The sequence below is a fragment of the Nycticebus coucang genome, chromosome 13, assembly GCF_027406575.1.
Source record: "Nycticebus coucang isolate mNycCou1 chromosome 13, mNycCou1.pri, whole genome shotgun sequence".
Taxonomy (NCBI): Eukaryota; Metazoa; Chordata; class Mammalia; order Primates; family Lorisidae; genus Nycticebus; species Nycticebus coucang.
Window position 1 is genome coordinate 21,459,742 of NC_069792.1, and position 17,280 is coordinate 21,477,021.

Consider the following 17,280-nt stretch of genomic DNA (forward strand, 5'->3'; position numbering starts at 1 on the left):
ATAGACACAGTTATATATCTATCCTATTCTTTATATATGGATGCTTCTAGACTTATGATGGGGCTACTGCCTGATAAGCTCATTGTAAGCCAAACATACATTAAGCAAAAACTGCATTTAATCCACCAAACCTGCTAAACATCATAGCTTAGCTCAGCCCAACTTAAATATGCTGAAAACAATTATTAGCTCACAAGTGGGCAAAATTACCTAACACAGAGCCTGTTTTATAATAAAGTGTTGAATACATTGTGTAATTTATTGAATACTGTACTGAAAGTGAAAAACCGAATAGTTGTATGCGTACTTGAAGTATGGTTTCTACTGAATGTGTATCACTTTCACACCACTGTAAAGCCAAAAATTCTAAGTTGAAGACCATCTGTATTCTGAAACCGATTAGACACAGTTATATATTAATATTTATTCTTTGTAATAGAAGGACTAAAAAAAAAAGAAAAGAAAAAGTAGATTATTTTCCAAAGAATGTTTGTCAGTAGAGTGTTGCCAAAGAGCTACCCACAATATTGAAAATATCGTTCAACTGTTTTAAATTTGTTCTGGGCCCCCTTAGGTTGACTATCCCTTTGCTCCCCTCCTGGTTACCTATGATGTTTATTATTTGTTGGTTGCCTGGGAGGGGAGAATGGGAAGGGTGATGAGGGAAGGGAATAGAAAATAAAAATGCTTTCTTTGCAAAATGGGGAGCTTTCATTAAATATTTCCACTCTGCACATATGAAAGGAAATTGGAAGACCACCAGGAGCACCCTCAGGATATTGAAAAGGAATCACTGATTTTTTTCTAATAGAAAAATCCTATGTCTTTTAAATCATCTAGTGATTTTCTCTTTAGGTGATAGAATCTGGAGTTATCGGATGTTTATTATCCCAACATATCCTATAATGGTATGCAAAGAAAGCTTAAGATTCATGCCTTTCTTCTGCTTTAGCCCTAAAGTATGTCTACATGATGACACCAAGATGGGGAAAAGTCAGCAGCAGGTCTTATTTTTATTTATTTTTTTTTTTAGCAATATCATATTAAATATCCAGCTAGATTATTTTGGCTGTATAGGAAGAATGAAAGGAGAGAGAGAGGAAGAGAAGGAGACGTAGATTATTTCATCCCGATCTGGTACAACACGTGGTGATAGAGACTAACTAGCTCTATCCAGTTGAACTATATAAAGTTGCTGTTTTCATTGGTCAAAGTGGGTAATACTGAATACCTGTGCTCTCATCATTCATTAATTTAACAAGTATTTATTGAGTACCACCTTATTCAAGAGAGTGTGAAAGACCAAAGGCTCTCTAGAGCCCCTTGGCCTAGAGTACTCTTCTTTCTTTCCTTTTTGGTTGAGTCTTACTAGTTTTTTAAAACCAGTCTCAAAATTAAGGCATGAAACAATAAAAATCCTCAAAGCATAGGAAAAACACTTGAAGATATTGGCCTGGGGAAAGACTTTATGAAGAAGACTTCTGTGGCAATTGCAACAATAAAAATAAACCAATGGGATTTAATTAAACTGAAAAGCTTCTGTACAATTAAGGAGACAACAAACAAAGCAAATAGACAACCTACACAATGGGAAAGAATATTTGCATATTTTGAATCAGATAAAAGCTTGATAACTAGGATCTATAGAGAACTCAAATTAATCCATACACAAAAAGCCAACAATCCCATATATCAATGGGCAAGAGAGATGAATAGAACCTTCTCTAAAGAAGACAGAAGAATGGCTAGCAAACATATGAAAAGATGCTCATTGTCCCTAATTATTAGAGAAATGCAAATCAAAACCACCCTGAGATATCATCTAACCCCAGCGAGAATGGCTCACATCACAAAATCTCAAAACTGCAGATGCTGGTGTGGATGTGGAGAGAAGGGAATACTTTTACACTGCTGGTGGGACTGCAAACTAGTACAACCTTTTTGGAAGGAAGTATGGAGAACCCTCAAAGAACTCAAGCTAGACCTCCCATTTGATCCTGCAATCCCATTACTGGGCCTCTAACCAGAAGGAAAAAAACCTTTTATTATAAGGACACTTTATAATATGTTTATCACAGCTCAATTGACAATCTCCAAAATGTGGAAACAGCCTAAATGTCCACCAACCCAGGAATGGATTAACAAGCTGTGGTATATGTATACCCCGGAATACTATTCAGCCATTAAAAAAGATGGAGACTTTACATCCTTTGTATTAACCTGGATGGAAGTGGAAGACATTATTCTTAGTAAATCATCATAAGAGTGGAGAAGCAAGAATCCTATGTACTCAATTCCCATATGAGGACAGTTGATGACCTAGTACACTGTGGGGGGTGGAGGAAGGGAGAGTGGAGAGAGGGAAGGAGGGTGGGAGGTGGGGGAAGGGAGGGATGGGGGGGTGACGTGTGTGACACACCTTTTGGGGGTGGGACACAATTATAGGAGGGACTTTACCTAACAAATGCAATCAATGTAACCTGGTTCTTTGTACCCTCAATGAATCCCCAACAATAATAAATAAATACATACATACAATGTTTTAAAAAATTACTTTTTCTACAACTTAGTGTGTTTTGTTCTGTTATGTTTATTTATTTGCTTATTTTTATCCTGCAGAGTTCCTGATTTTTACATAAGGATAATTGTATGTATCATTTTCATTTTATCTTTCTATTTAATGTGAGAAAAATATTCTGTGTTATAAAATTTTCATAGCTATATTTCAAGAGCTATAAAATACTCCTTAAGTGGACAGTTTATTAGCCATTCCTGTATTTGGGGACAATTAGGTGGTTGGATTACTGTTTTTGTGCATAAAGCCTTTTCTGTTATTTCAGGTTATTTCTTTAGGACAGAGTCCCCAAAGTGGAATTACTTGGTCAAAGGGTATGAACATAGGAAAATCTCTTGATACATGTCATCTGGAAATAACTGCATTTTTAATACTGTGTGATATATGAACTTTGACTCCTCATCAGTCACAGGATATGTTAAAAACTGTTTAAAATGACTTGCTTACATGGTGGTCCAAAACCATATTCAATGACAATGTCACAGTGTAAAAAAAAAAAAAAAAGTTTGGAGTTGCTGGTATCAAGAGAACCACTAGCTTTTCTCAAAGGAAATACCTCTGAACAAGCTGATACCAAAAAGAAAGACAGAGTTCCCAATGTGTGCATGATTTCTTAAATTTCTGCTTATAATTATTTTACCTTCAGGAAATGAGGAAAAAGGAGACCAAGTGTCAGCCTATATTTGGGGAATTTTCTAAAGAATAAGTTGCCATTTTCACATCTTGGGAAAGAAGGTAAAAGGCAGGATATATTTAGTTTTAGAGGATGTGTTTTATTTTAAAATATATGATGAGAGATAACTTAGTCCTGGTTAATAATATCTGTCATAAAGATATTTAAAATTCCTATGTGTTCACTGTAATGTATCTCCCTAAATAGGATAAAGCAATTGAATTCTATCTTCTCTGGTTCTGACAAGGAAATAAACCAGTGAGGATTAAATGCCTACATCTGCTGTTGTAGTACTGGGAGGGGTGGAGTGGGGAGCTCAGAGAGAGTGGGACCACAGGACCCAGGGACTGCAGGCTGCCACGTGTCACGTGGGTTGGCCATCTTGCTTGTGCAGGTGGTGCTCTGAGACCAGCTTACCTTAGAATTCAGAAATGGGGCCTAGCAAGGGTTCAAGCAGGGTTATTAACAATATACTGATCACCAGTCACATTTACAAAGGGAAATACCTGGAGCCTGAGAGTCCCCTACCTTGAGTTCAGGGGCAATTATCAGGGTCTCTCAGACCCTCTTCTGGAGGAGGGAATACCTCCACTGAGGTAGCATGGAGCATGGACTCTGGAGATTAAATTAGAAACCCTATGCCACCCCTCACTAGCTGTGCAAGCATGGACAAATATACTTAACTTCTCTGTGCTTTAGTTTGCCTGTCTGTAAGATGAGGATAATAATAGGCCTGACTTCAGGATGGCTATGAAGAATAAATGATATTAAATTCTTAGAATGGTACTTGGCACATAATAGGTATTGTTTATTTTTCCCTCCCAGTCCATTAAAATAAACACCCAAACAGGGTTATAGAAAAACTACATTTTAAATGTACACATTTAATAAATCCACTTTTAACACACATAGCACAGTGTCTATATGGAAAGCCTGATTCAGAGAGCAAGTCCAAAGTCTAAATCCAAGGTCTTTTGCAACACCAACCATGACATATGGGCCTCCTGATACAAGGTCCTAGTGGTTGTGTAACTGCACTGATTAACTAGGTGTTTTTCCTTTCTTCAAGTAGTAGGTACTGGAGTATTCTACTCGACTGAACCATTTACTGGACTAAGGAGCAACTTTGATAAGCTGTATCTGCCTCCTTGACTTTTCCAGCTACTTCCAAGCAGCCATTTAGAAGCTCCATGCAGTAGCTCTCCTGAGATCTGGACTGCTTAGTGGGCTGGAGCATTGGGCTGAGGGTGGGGAGAAAAGGAATCAAATTGGGCTTGTTGATGGAGAATTCATGGTTCTTCCGGGGCCCTAGTACTATGCAAGTGAATGGAAAATCAGACACTAGTTACAGGAAATAGTGCAGAACGTGACAAAGGGTATCTTTTGTTTCTGTCTTGGTCAGAGAAAACTAAAGAATCCAGCCACCCACACTTTAGAAAGTAATCTGGAATATCTATGCTTAAAAATGTTCAATTCTGTGTTAAAAGCAGGAGATTTTTATGGGTTCTTTTTTCTAAGTAGACATTTGAAAGAGCACTGTAAAACATGCATACCTGTCCACAAGGCAAAGCACAGTAGGTCTAGGAGACTTCATGTCTTAATCAGACTTGCAAAATCCTTGTGCATTAAGAAGAATGGTACCTGAAATATGGATCAAGGATCCTGAGTGTTTTTGATATTCCAGAGACCATCAATCAAGGAAAGTATGTTATTTCCTCTTTGAATTATGAACACCTAGAGTTTTGATGAATCCTTGTTGACTTTAGATCACTTGTATGTGCCTTTAGATCACTGAAGACCTTTGCTTCTCTTGACAATTCAACCTACCTATTACTTAAGCTGTTTTCATAGGTTTTATTCTCCCTCTTGAATAATCATTTTTCCTTCTGTCTCAATATCAGTGTCTCACAATAAAGCATCCAATTGTGAAATGCCAAAAATATCTTTTTGATTTCTTGTTATCCTTTAATATCTACTGATATATAAACACATAAAATTTACAAATGACGTTGGTTCTTACCTAAATTATATCTTATATCTTTTGACAGCAAAATGGACTCTTGCAGATATGAAAGATATAATTACTTCAAAATAAAACTTAAGGGTAGACAAAATTTTAGGTATCTGATTCCAGGGCTATTAGCTATGTGTGAAAAGGAAAACTCTAAAATGTGAATTCAGAGGATTCATTAAAATTCATGGCAAAAGTCATTGGGAGTGATTCAAATTGGAAAATATTGTTAAAGCTGTAGCAGAATGTGTGCTTACGCCTCGAGGGGTCATTTTCTTGAAATCTTTCTCCCACATGTGCCACAGACATAGATTTTTATCTGTTCCAAGTGTACTGAAGCTTACAGAAAATATGTTAAATCTCCTCAAAGGAGCCTTTCTCCTTTGCTTGGAGAGTGATTTCTATTTTTGCTTTGGCTGTGCTCTGGCCAGGTAGTTCCTGCAGCTGCTGTAGTCACTCAGCTGGTGCTGCTCTGTGTCTGGCAGAGGAGTAACAGAGTGGCCCCAGAGATAAGGATGAGTGCTAGTAATTGGAGGATGCTGGGGAAGATTAAAGACAACTGGTGACTTCACTAGAGCAGCATGAAAAGTAAATTACCTGAGTGAAGCAATGATTAATGAAGTCCCTCCCAGAGACCAGCTAAAATTGTTAGAGTGTTCTTAAATACTTCTAGGAGTTCTCTGCTGATTTGTGTATGCAGGAAAATAGGTCATAACATTGCTTATACTTTAAATGACTAATGCAGAAACAAAAATGTTTTTGTATTATACTTTTAAAGAAAGCATTAGAATGTACCCTCTCACCATCGCAATATTCTGACTTCATTTCCTATATCTTGCCAACTGCCTCCTGCAGTCTGAACATTGCAGGGTAATAGAAAGAAGAATTTAATATATTGTTGCAAATTATCCTTGAAGTTAAGACTCAAAATAAATTGGCAGGTACTTCAACACTTTTTCTCAATGGATTGTGTTTACTCTCTCAAAGAAATACAACCAGCCCAGTTTATCAACTGAACACAGAAAACCCTGTTCAGGGGGGAGTATAAGCAAACATTCCATAGGCTAGAAATATTTAACTTGAACACACGTACAGACCAATGGAATTTCTGAGACAAAGGTCTTGGATCAAAATTATACATTTCATTTTGATGAGGATGAAGAGAATAGAAGATGGCCAAATGTTGGCATATAAGTTGATATGTGTATACTTTCTAGATGTGGGAAGGATGAATAAATAGAGTTTTAGAAAAATAAAATTCTCATCCATTTCTAAACGCTGTGTTTTATATTAAAGTAATTTATCAAGAAACTGTAGGTTATAAATCTTTAGCTTATGACTACAGCAAAGGGCCTCAAAACGTATACTCTCTGAGAGTCCAACACATGGGAAAGGCTTGTCACATGCTTGTCTGGGAGCTAGTGGAAAGAAGTCCAAGAAGCCTCCTGAGAAGGAGTGAGTCATCCTAAAGCAGAGAAAAGGCTCAGAAACAAAGGCCTCAGCAGATTAGAGAGATGTGCACTGCTCATGTTTATCTCCCACGTGCCCTTCTTATTTTTCTTAGGGATTGTGCCAGGTCCCAGTGGAGAGGCTGCAAAGTGAGAAAAATACAAGAGCCTTTTCCATTTTTTTGCTAAAATATCTGAGGACCCAGGAAGCAGAAAGAGGCAGCACTTTTGTGGTCCAGGAGCGAAGGGTGGGAGGAAGCAGAGCCATGTACACAACTAAGCAGCAGGTGGTGTTCAGCGCACAGGTCCAGGCAGGGCACGCTGGACAGGCTTTCTCAGCACTTCAGAAGGAGAGAACACTTGAGACTGCTACACTTTGGCAAGATGCAGCTTTGGTGGAATACTTGCCTCAGGATCCGCGTGCCTGGGAAGCTGGAGTGGCTTTGGAGAGTGGATAGCCTCAAGCATGGTAGGAAGGGTCACTCATCCCAGGAGTAGAAAAAGAAAAAAGGAAGGATTCCATGTGGGAGCTGGGAGGACTTGGGCCATGAAACTACTGAAGATACCTGCAGTGACTGCCAGACCGCTACCCTGTTTCCCCGAAAATAAGATAGTGTCTTATTTTAAGGTGTGCTCCCAAAGATGCGCTAGGTCTTATTTTCAGGGGACGCCTTATCTTTCCTGTAAGTAGGTCTTATTTTCGGAAGATGTCTTATTTTCCAGGAAACAGGGTAGATGGGGAATTGAACCAGGGAGAGAAGAGTAGGAGACTAAAGAGGAAGCAGTGTTTTGTGACTTGTACTGATACATGGACCTCCCTCTCCCTATGCTTATGTGGCTCTTGGAAAGGTGGGCGTTCTATATTACAATCATTTTATAGTTCTAAAAATAAAAACCAGACTCACTATTCGGTAATGTGGAATATAATTCTCACTATTCATTGAATGGCTATTAAGCATTAGGAAATAACAACATTCCCTTAAATCAGTGGTTCTCAACCTTCCTAATGCCGTGACCCTTTAATACAGTTCTCATGTTGTGGTGACGAAAATAATTTTATGGCTGGGGGTCACCACCACATGAGGAACGGTATTAAAGGGTCGTGGCATTAGGAAGGCTGAGAACCACTGGCTTAAATAGAAGGGCGTAGGTCATTAGCCCCTCAGCTAATGTTCAGCAAGTCTCTTCTGGAAGCATTGTTTCCTTCTTGAAGGGAGACAGGAGTTCAAGTCTGAAAAGACGGTGGTGCAGGGATAGCCAAGGCTCTCAAGGCTGTCGGGGGAGGTTGTATGAACTATATTTCAGGCAGTCTTATCCCTTCTGTGCATACATTTCTGCTCATGTGGCCATGCATTTCTACTAAGATTACTTTTCAAATTAGGAACTTACTGCCCTGAGAGGGGATGTATGTTGTCCCTTCCCTCTCACCTGTATGTCCTGTAATGATTCTGTAGGTATCATTGTGATCCCCCAGTAAATGACAAAACTCACAGGAGTCAAACAAAGCAAGTAGACTGTAAGTCTTGACTCAGTCCCAGATCCATGTTTTACACAGATAGATCTGTCTGATTTTCTCTTAGAAACTACTGCATCCCATTGTGGGTAGGAGCAAAAGATCTTAAGCGTTAGAGATGGACTTCTTAGTGACATTTTCTCGCTAAATGATAAAATGGACCAATGATGTTTTCTCAGATCTAATAAATGTGATTCAGTGTAGGAAGAGCTATATAACTAAATCGTAAATCCAGTTCCTTAATCTGGCAGATCTTCAAATTATAGTTGATTCCTTTGACTCCTCCTCATCTCTAACTTCGTATGAAAGCTACAAAGATGCCATTTTGGTCCTGAGAAAGAACATGGTCTCTAACATGAGGTCTGTTTTATTAAAAAGCAAGCCTATACGAGATTTACCACAAAGATGAAGAAATGTGAAGCCAGGTTTGGTCACTTGCTATGTTCGTCTACTAGGATAATTGCTTTGTTCTTGATGTTGTTTTATTTATCTATATATAAACAAATGAAAAAACTTTATGAGAATTATGCATGGGTATTGTCTCTTGTGCAAACACATCATTAACAAGAAGAAGTTGTGGGAAAGAAGATTGAGTAAGATTAGAAAGTGATTCATACTCTAAAAAGCTAGAGCTCCTAGCGTGTAACCCAATACAGCCCTGTCTTGTTTTTTGGCCGCCACGTGTACGATTTTTACTGTCTGATTAAATTATAGGCTCCAAAGGTAAGGCCATCACTTATTCTCCATTTGTACTCTCTGCTGTGTCTTACTGCAGTGCAAGGCAGAGTAGAGGGTTCATAACTGTTTCTGCATCACAATGCACACTACAGGTAACTTGGGTCTTAATTCCTGCCAAGACATACATATATCCTAAAACCATCTCGTCTACATTCTTTTCATTTTGCTTCCAAAGTGACAGTGTGCAGTAAATGAAGTTATCCTCTTGTACTACAGGGCTCAGACCAAACGCTAGTCTATCCAGGAAGCATTTCTAGGCCTCTTACTTGGATTAGATGTGTTCTTTCTATGTTGTATACATAGTGAATTTGAGGCACTTATCTCTCTCATTTTTAAAACTTGTTTTAAAACAGACTTGTCTGTTTTTCCTTGTGGGCCTGTGAACTCTTGAAGGGAAGAGGTCAAATTTCCTCGGTCTCCACAGCACCTCCCCCAGGCCTATCACTGTATTACAGGTGTTCATTCAGCAAGTGCGTGTCTGGTTCTCACAGTGCTTTTATGAACGACTGTTCACTTGTGTGCAGAAATCCACTCTTTGGCACATAGAAGCATTTAATTTTAAAAGGCCAAATTGCCTCTGCACTAATTTAGAGTCACTAAAAGCCATTAACTTTTATTCAAATGTGAGACAACCTCTAAAGCGGGAACCACAGAAATGAAATCCAAGTCCTCCGCGAGACTGTTTACTGCGATGTTACACATTCACATCTCTATTGGGGTCTTCGATTCTAGAAGCCACTGGGAAGACACTCACATTCTGTGTATGTGGGAATGACTACAAAAAATGAGAAATTAACAGCTGTTTCCATGATATCTAAATATGACACGATTTATTTACTTCTCATCTGTGGCTGCTATATAGAAGACTTTTGTTGTTTAACTTTTTCTTTTTCTACCTAACTTCAATGCACTTGAAAAAACTGCATTTCTCTGTTTTTCCCTCCTGTCTGGCAGACTCCTCGGCCTGTGGATTTCAGATTCATTGTTGTGTCACATCGCCTGGGGCTGAGCCTCCCTTAGTCTTCGAAAAGTTGATTCTCTTCTCTCTTTTTTCTATTTTCAAGATAATAGAAATCTATGGAGGGTGCCAAAAAATGTATACATATTTTAAAAAAGGAAAAGACTGTTTTAAAATCGCACTACTCAACATATACCGATAATGTTTATTATTTTGTATATTGTATCTTGTATCTCTTATTGCAGAAGTCAAACATGACTTGCATATTATAATTTTTGGCACCCTCTGTGTTAGTAATGGGTCTAATTCTTAATAGAATTATTAGGACAGATAGTGTCTTCTATGAGACATTTTTGCTAATTTATAGAATTATCTTCTAATGGAGTTCCTGTTTGATTCTGTTTTTAACAGTTACGAGGCATTTGATAATTTTAAATTGTGGTTCTATTTCAGAGTATCTGGATGTAATCTTTTGAATTGCCAAAATGTTTTCCTGAATTTGTATATGGTTCTGGCCTTGGTCCTATAAGTTACAATATCACTAAGCAATTTCTATTCTTAGTATAAAATGCATATTCTATTTTCACAGTCTCTGCATTCAGAGAAGGCATTTCTCATTATGATAAGCTAATCATCATAATTGTTAGTATTTTCCTGAAGCACAGCAATGGGATAAATGCTACAGAGTTGTGTTGATGCAGCTTTCTGTGGCTGAATTTATGAGTTGTAATTCTTAATCCAAATGAAATACAACTTTATTTGAGGTAGAACTGCAAGTGGGAGAATGACTATTAATTCTGCAATTCCAAAATAACTAATGTACTTGGTTTGAAGCCAGGTACACTGTGAGTTCTGGATGTAAGTGCTCATGTGGGAAATACAGAGAGAGACTTTCACATATGGATTCACAGAAGAAAATGCAACTGTTCCCTGCAAGAAATATTGAGTTATTCTTAGTATTTTTTAATGTGTGGTTGACTATATATTTTTGAGTGGTGCCATTTTTAACATTTGGCAATTGAAGCCAAAGATCTTCATTTCCGGGATAATTTTAATAAGTCATCCATTCACACAGCAAGAATTTAGCGAGGATTGATGGCATAGTGTTGTGCTTGATTTGATGAGAAATGCAAGGAAAGTAAACACAAGATCTGTCTTCATCGAATTTACATGCTTGTGTGCGTATATACATACACACATACATATATACTATACTACTTTTATACACGTGAGATAAGTAGAAAGCAAAATGGAATTGCATCTTAATGTGTTAAAAATGCTTACTGACTCCCCACTATGCTATGATGGGCAGAGGTTTTGAAGCTCCTCTTTGAGGTGCTCCTAATCTGGTGGTGCAGGGAGGCGGACGTGTGAAATGATCCCAACACAGTGGAATCTGGTAATAATCCTGGGACAAGCCAAGTATCTGAGTTGTCATCAGAACTCTGTTGACATAGTTCCAAGTCCTGCCAGTGAGAAGGGGGGCTGAGGAGGTTCTGGAAGGAAAGTGTAAGCAAGTTGTGTTGTGTGTCTACACATACCGAGAGAGAGCAAAGAGGAGAGGAGATTCTTGTGAGGTAAGAAAAACCTCCTTTGAGAAACTGAGTTACATCTTGCAAGAAGTTTATATATTACGCCGATAAATATTTATAATTTATACTGATATGTGCATGTCAAAGAGAGAAAAATGAGAAGGCAAGAAAAGAATTGCAGGCAATGGTGCAAGAAGTAGAAAGACATTCATATAAGGAGAGTAGTCCATGTAAATGGAGGTCCTTTTACTAAAATGAGGTAAAATGAGATGAATTCAGGTATTAATTGCATCTGACTGAAGGGTTGGGTCAAATAAGAAATAAATTAAAACTGTTTGAAAATACGAAACATCATGTGAGTGCTAGTTATTCTGGGGTAGGGCAGCACATTTTTTGGTTTTACTTTTTATTTTATTTTTTTCATATATTGTTTTTAAAAGCACTCATTGTATTTAAATCATGACTCTCTGGCGGTCACTCTCTGGTGTTGTGACCTTGGGCAATCGCTTAACCTCTTTGTGCCTTAGTGGCCTCATCTATAAAAAAGGGAAAGTAACAGCTCCTACCTCATAGAACTGTTACGAGGATCAAATGAGTTGATATTTTTAAGTGCCAAGAAGCAGCTCGGCATATATATAGATATCTATATAGAAGTATCTAAGTGGGTGATAGAAAACTATATGGATTCTTTTTTTTTTTTTCTATTATGGATCCTAAAGCAGTGAGAGATAGAACAAAATCTTGCATAAGGAAGACTATCCTTCAATGATATACAGGGAAGACTTGAATGAGAGAAATTTCTGATGGCTGGAAGATGAGACAGGACAGATTTCACAGCTATCTGGCTAAACGCAGTGGAACTTGGAGTAGGGTTGGGAAATACTACGAGATTTGAATAGAAGACATATGTCAAAGAAAGAAAGAACTATTAAAACTTGGGGGGTGGATATGGGATTGAGAAGTTGTAGCCAAAGATGACTGTAATGCTGTGGCTTTCAGAGTCTGGGAACAGAGTGGTGCCATAGACAACAAATGGGGGAAGTTATGCATGGATGGACCTCAAAGCATAGTAAATGAAATCTACAGCACTTAGCCGGAATTTGCCCAAATAATAATAATCATTAGCTAGAATTTCATCTTCCTTTGTGCTTTTATGCAATTCTTTTGCCATCTGTTCTAGGAACAATTCAGGATGTCAGTACTCTTTGAATGGAAAGCAAATTCTAAAAGAAGAGATTTCTTATTACTTCTCAAACATTTAATTAAATTAAAAATAAGACAAGGTTAGAGAAGAACTTAATTTTCCAACCGCTTAGAATTTAACCCAATAATGTTGAAGAATTATTTCAGTTGGGAATTAAAAATAAAAACCAAAGAAACAAAACAAAAACTAGGTCAAGAAATGACCCCGAGGCAAAGTCTTAAATCTTAAAGGTCAACGGGTCAGCATACTTTAAAAACTGTAATTATAGTTCTTAATTCTTCAATGGGCTTATTGTGTCATGCTAAGGTTATTCACTCCTATGTACCATAGCCCATAATGTCACTTGAGGTATCCTTATGGCTTCTCCAGGTATTAAAGGAGCTCGATATGTTTTTGTTTCATTAATCTTGTCTCAGAGGCCAGTGATGAGTTCATCTGACTCTTTTCCATCAAGTCAAAAAAATTTTTTTTCAATTACAAACTCATCTCTACAGATGGTATTCACATTAGGAGAGACACGTTCTGTCTAAAACAACAAATATTAAGATATTTCACGAATTGTTCTATAAATCATTAAAGTAGAATTGACTTCAAGCTTTCAGTTTGGGGTTTGTCTTTTTTTTTTTTTTTTAACTTGAGCAAAAGTTGATCTGATGAAGATTTGGCCCATATGGTTTATTGTTGCTAGAATGGATCAGTTTCATCCCAGGGCCTGGGCAATTTTGTTGCACATTAATGTGAAATATTGTGAATGTTTTAACCAAGCTATCAACTATGAAATACTTTATCCAAAACATTATGATTACAAAGGTGATAATAGAAACAGTTTAAACCAGGAGAGAACGCTCTGTTAAAGAGGATTAGAAGCACCATTTATTGAATAGTATGGATTTCTTCCAAGCCCCTGTGTGCAGAAAGCATGCAATGCGTGAATAATTCATCTAGAAATTCTATCGTGAAGTTGTATCAGTTTCCACCGTAAAACCTGGCCTTGGAGGAGAAAAATACATCAACATCTGTGACAAGCTCTATGAAGAGACAGTGGCAAAGCCTTTCAGGCACCAGGAGCAAAGCAAAATATAATAAATTCACTTAAGTGTCAAATTTGTGTCGGCTGAATAATGACACCATATGTCTGGGTTGCTATGTCACCATGGGCTGCCCTGAAAAAACACATGGCTTTATAGAAATGGCTGTCAGCCCAGGGAAGAAACGTGCTGGCTACTGCCTTTCTGTCAAGGAAAACAGAGATTGTTCAGTAAGTGCAGTGTCTGATGATCAGAAATAATTGTTTGTTGTTGTTTTCTGTTTTTTTTTTTTAATTTATCAGCATGTAAAGTGAGTGTGCTGTTTAGGCTTGGGGGTGTATAATTAGAGAGGTGCCTCTCCTCTGTTATCCTTCAGGTGAATTGGGGTGAGGCTTCGAAAGTCACCAGTTTGCCGGTCCTCCAGCAGTCGCAGTTGAGGGAAGATCGGGGCCAGCCCGATCTCCCAGGGGCTGAGCGGGATGGCGAGTGTCGGCGGCTGGAACAGGAACACACGGAGCCAGGAGTCTGTCGAAGCAGGAACTCAACTTTATTGCGTCAAGGAGCCGCTTATATAGGGCATGGGGAAGGGGCGGGGAAAGGAGGCGGGGGATGAGGTATGTGAAATGGTGTGATGGGTGGTAAAACAGGGTTGGGCCAATGGCATGGTACCACGTTGGCTGTATCTAGGGAGAGGCAGTTTCAGGCCGGGCCTTGCTGAGTCATTGCTACACGGAAGTAGCTGGATGGATCTACTTCTAGTCAAGCTCGGGAAGTTGCACTAGGCCTCAGGCACATGGCAGGGCCCAACACCAGTTGATCTGCTGCCTGGGTGTTAATGATACAGCTCGTGTTTACACAGCTCTCTGAGGAACTCTCTAAAAGATATTTCATAGGGTGGCGCCCATAGCTCAGTGGGTAGGGCACCGGCCACATACACCTAAGCTGGCAGGTTCGAACCCACCCCAGGCCAGCTGAAACAACAATGACAACTGCAACAACAACAACAAAATAGCTGGGTGTTGTGGCAGGCGCCTGTAGTCCCAGCTACTTGGGAGGCTGAGGCAAGAGAATTGCTTAAGCTCAGGAGTTGGAGGTTGCTGTGAGCTGTGACACCATGGCACTCTACCAAGGGCAACAGCTTGAGACTCTGTCTCAAAAAAAAGATATTTCATAGATATTGTCTCATTAATCTTCACAGCATCCCCAGGAGGAATCTAGGACTCTTATTATTTTGCTACAGGGGAAACTGAGGCATAGAAGGATTATGGTGACATTAGCTGACAATTCAACGTTTTTACTCTGGGCAGTCAGCATTTAACCCCGAGTGCAGACTCTCTTTTGAGAAGGGATGATTTGTTTTATCTCCTGGGCCTTTCTCTCCTTCCTGCTGGCATGCACAGTGCTGGCTGGGTGCCCACTGTGTGGCTGCTGGGAGGCGCTGTGCCTGGGTTCCACAGCCCTGTGACTGGGGATTCCGTAGACTGTGCTCTGGGACTCCGTTTACCAGAGTGTTCATGCTTTGCACACAGAGCCCAGAGCATGGCAACTGTGTCCTGTGTAATGCTCTGAAAAGGCTGGGGCTCTGGAGAGTACCCGCTAGGCAAGGTTAGCAGCCCCAGCTCGCCTGAGCACAGCTGTCTTTGTGCCTCAGTTTTCCATCACAATTAGTCCCTTGGTACTTAAAGGAGATTGTGACAAAGATAAAGCATTTGGAATGGATTATATTTAACTTCCATCACAGGCTATAGGCAGGATCAAGGAAATTGTGGAAATTCATTTGATATAAGAACAATTACTTTCATTCGCTATGTTATTTTTCCACATAGAAGCCTTCTCCTAAAGAATTTGTTAAAACTACATTACATTTTAAACAAAAACCATTTTAAGAGTGGTTCCCAACAAAATGGTGCGTGATTCAGATCACCCGGAGCGCCTTCTGTGCGTGCCCCCGCTTCCATGCGCACCTGCAGAGGCTGATGCCTTGGCGCCTCGGCTCCGCCTGAGAGTAGGGATGTTATAAACCTCTTCCGCAGGTGACTCTGATGTGAATCAACGATTCTTCAGAGGGCTGCACGTGTCCTCACTCCCGTGTCCCTGCCCCCACGGGGCATAAAACATCAAGTGCAAAGTAAAACAGATAAAAAAGAATTGTGGTTTCCTGACGAGACAGAGGTGTTTTCCAGTCAGCAGGTAATGTCAGGAGATGGAGAAGGTAATATAACTGCAGCAGTTCGGACTGCATCTGAAAAGTGGAGTTTAAGACAAACGAAGTTGGCCTGGGAGCAACCACAGCCAGGACGCTTCTGATTGTACCCCCTCCTAAGCCCATTCCAGAGGTGTTGTAATCATCCAGTTCTGTTAGTTTCCTTCTTGAAACCAAACGACAGAGGTTATGCAGATGAAAGATGACCACAAATTCACAAGCAAAATCTATTTCTCCATTTCCTTGAACTTGGGCTGAGACTGTGACTTTCTCAACTAACAGAATACAAGGAAGCGGCACTGTGCTGGTCCTCGGCCTCAGCCTTTGACATGAGGGGCTGCATATGCTTTTCCTCCCTTAGAACACTCGTTATGGGGCTGTTCTCTCTTAAATCCCAGCTCATCGTGCAGGTGAGTAGCCAGGTCACCTGGAGGGTCAGGCGTTCCTTTCAGCATTCTCAGGTAGGTCCAGACCAAAAGCCCACATCAGTTGTCAGACATGAACGTGAACCATCTTGGGCATTCCAGCCCCGTTGAGCCCCAGTCAACATGGCATGGGGCAGAAAGACCACCTGGTTAAACCCAACCAAAACAAAGAATCACAAAAATTAAAACAGCCAGTAAGTACTGGGGTGGCTTGTTATACATATCAGTCTGAAGGTCAAACATTGGATCAAAATTACAAATCAAAATAGCACTTTTGTCTGTATTTTCACGTATTTTATGACAACTCCAGCTCCCATCCCTGTAATTTCCCTAAGGAGTATCTACAATGCATGACCTGAGAACCTGTCCTTTTGGCACTGACTGTTTTTGAATGTTCACTCTGACACTATCTCTGTTCCGAGGTGATGTCTTTTTTCTCTGCTGACACTAGGACTAGCAGCTGGCCCCAGTGTCTCTGAAAGCACCGCTGCTGTGGACGGCTGTGATGACTGTGTGGAATCTGTCACTGCTTCTGGATCTGTGTCACAGGACCATCTCCTTTACTGCTGAGGCTACTGTGCCACTTCATCTGCTGCCTTCCTTGTTTTTAAGGTTCCAGGGGGATTTTAGGAAACAGTGAATTGCTCCGATTAATGACATTAGTGCCCAGGTTTTTATACTCAGTGAATGTTTGTTCAGTTGAAGTAAAGAGTTAAGTCACCATGTTTTTTGACTTAATTATTTATTATTTATTATTATTATTGTTTTATTATTTTTTTCATGGGGAAGATTCAAAAGATCTACACTGAAAACTCTGTGTAGGTGTTGCTAAAGTTCAGACACTTAGACTACCAAGAGACTGACTAAGCAAACTGTTACATAATAGGGTGCAGTTGGGGATGATCTCAATCATATTTTTCTTGGCAGGAATTTATGCTATATACGAGTGAACTAAAGTATTTGGTTTACTTT

General features: G+C 39.5%; 1 long non-coding RNA gene across 1 annotated transcript in view; it reads left to right on the forward strand.

The window, feature by feature from the left end:
* LOC128563739 (uncharacterized) overlaps positions 1 to 14,135 on the forward strand; it is a 104,442-nt gene extending 90,307 nt beyond the window's left edge. The window contains exon 3 of the long non-coding RNA XR_008373872.1: positions 14,057 to 14,135. This is a non-coding gene — a long non-coding RNA (uncharacterized LOC128563739). The remainder of the gene's footprint in view (positions 1 to 14,056) is intronic.
* The last annotated feature ends 3,145 nt before the right edge of the window (positions 14,136 to 17,280 follow it).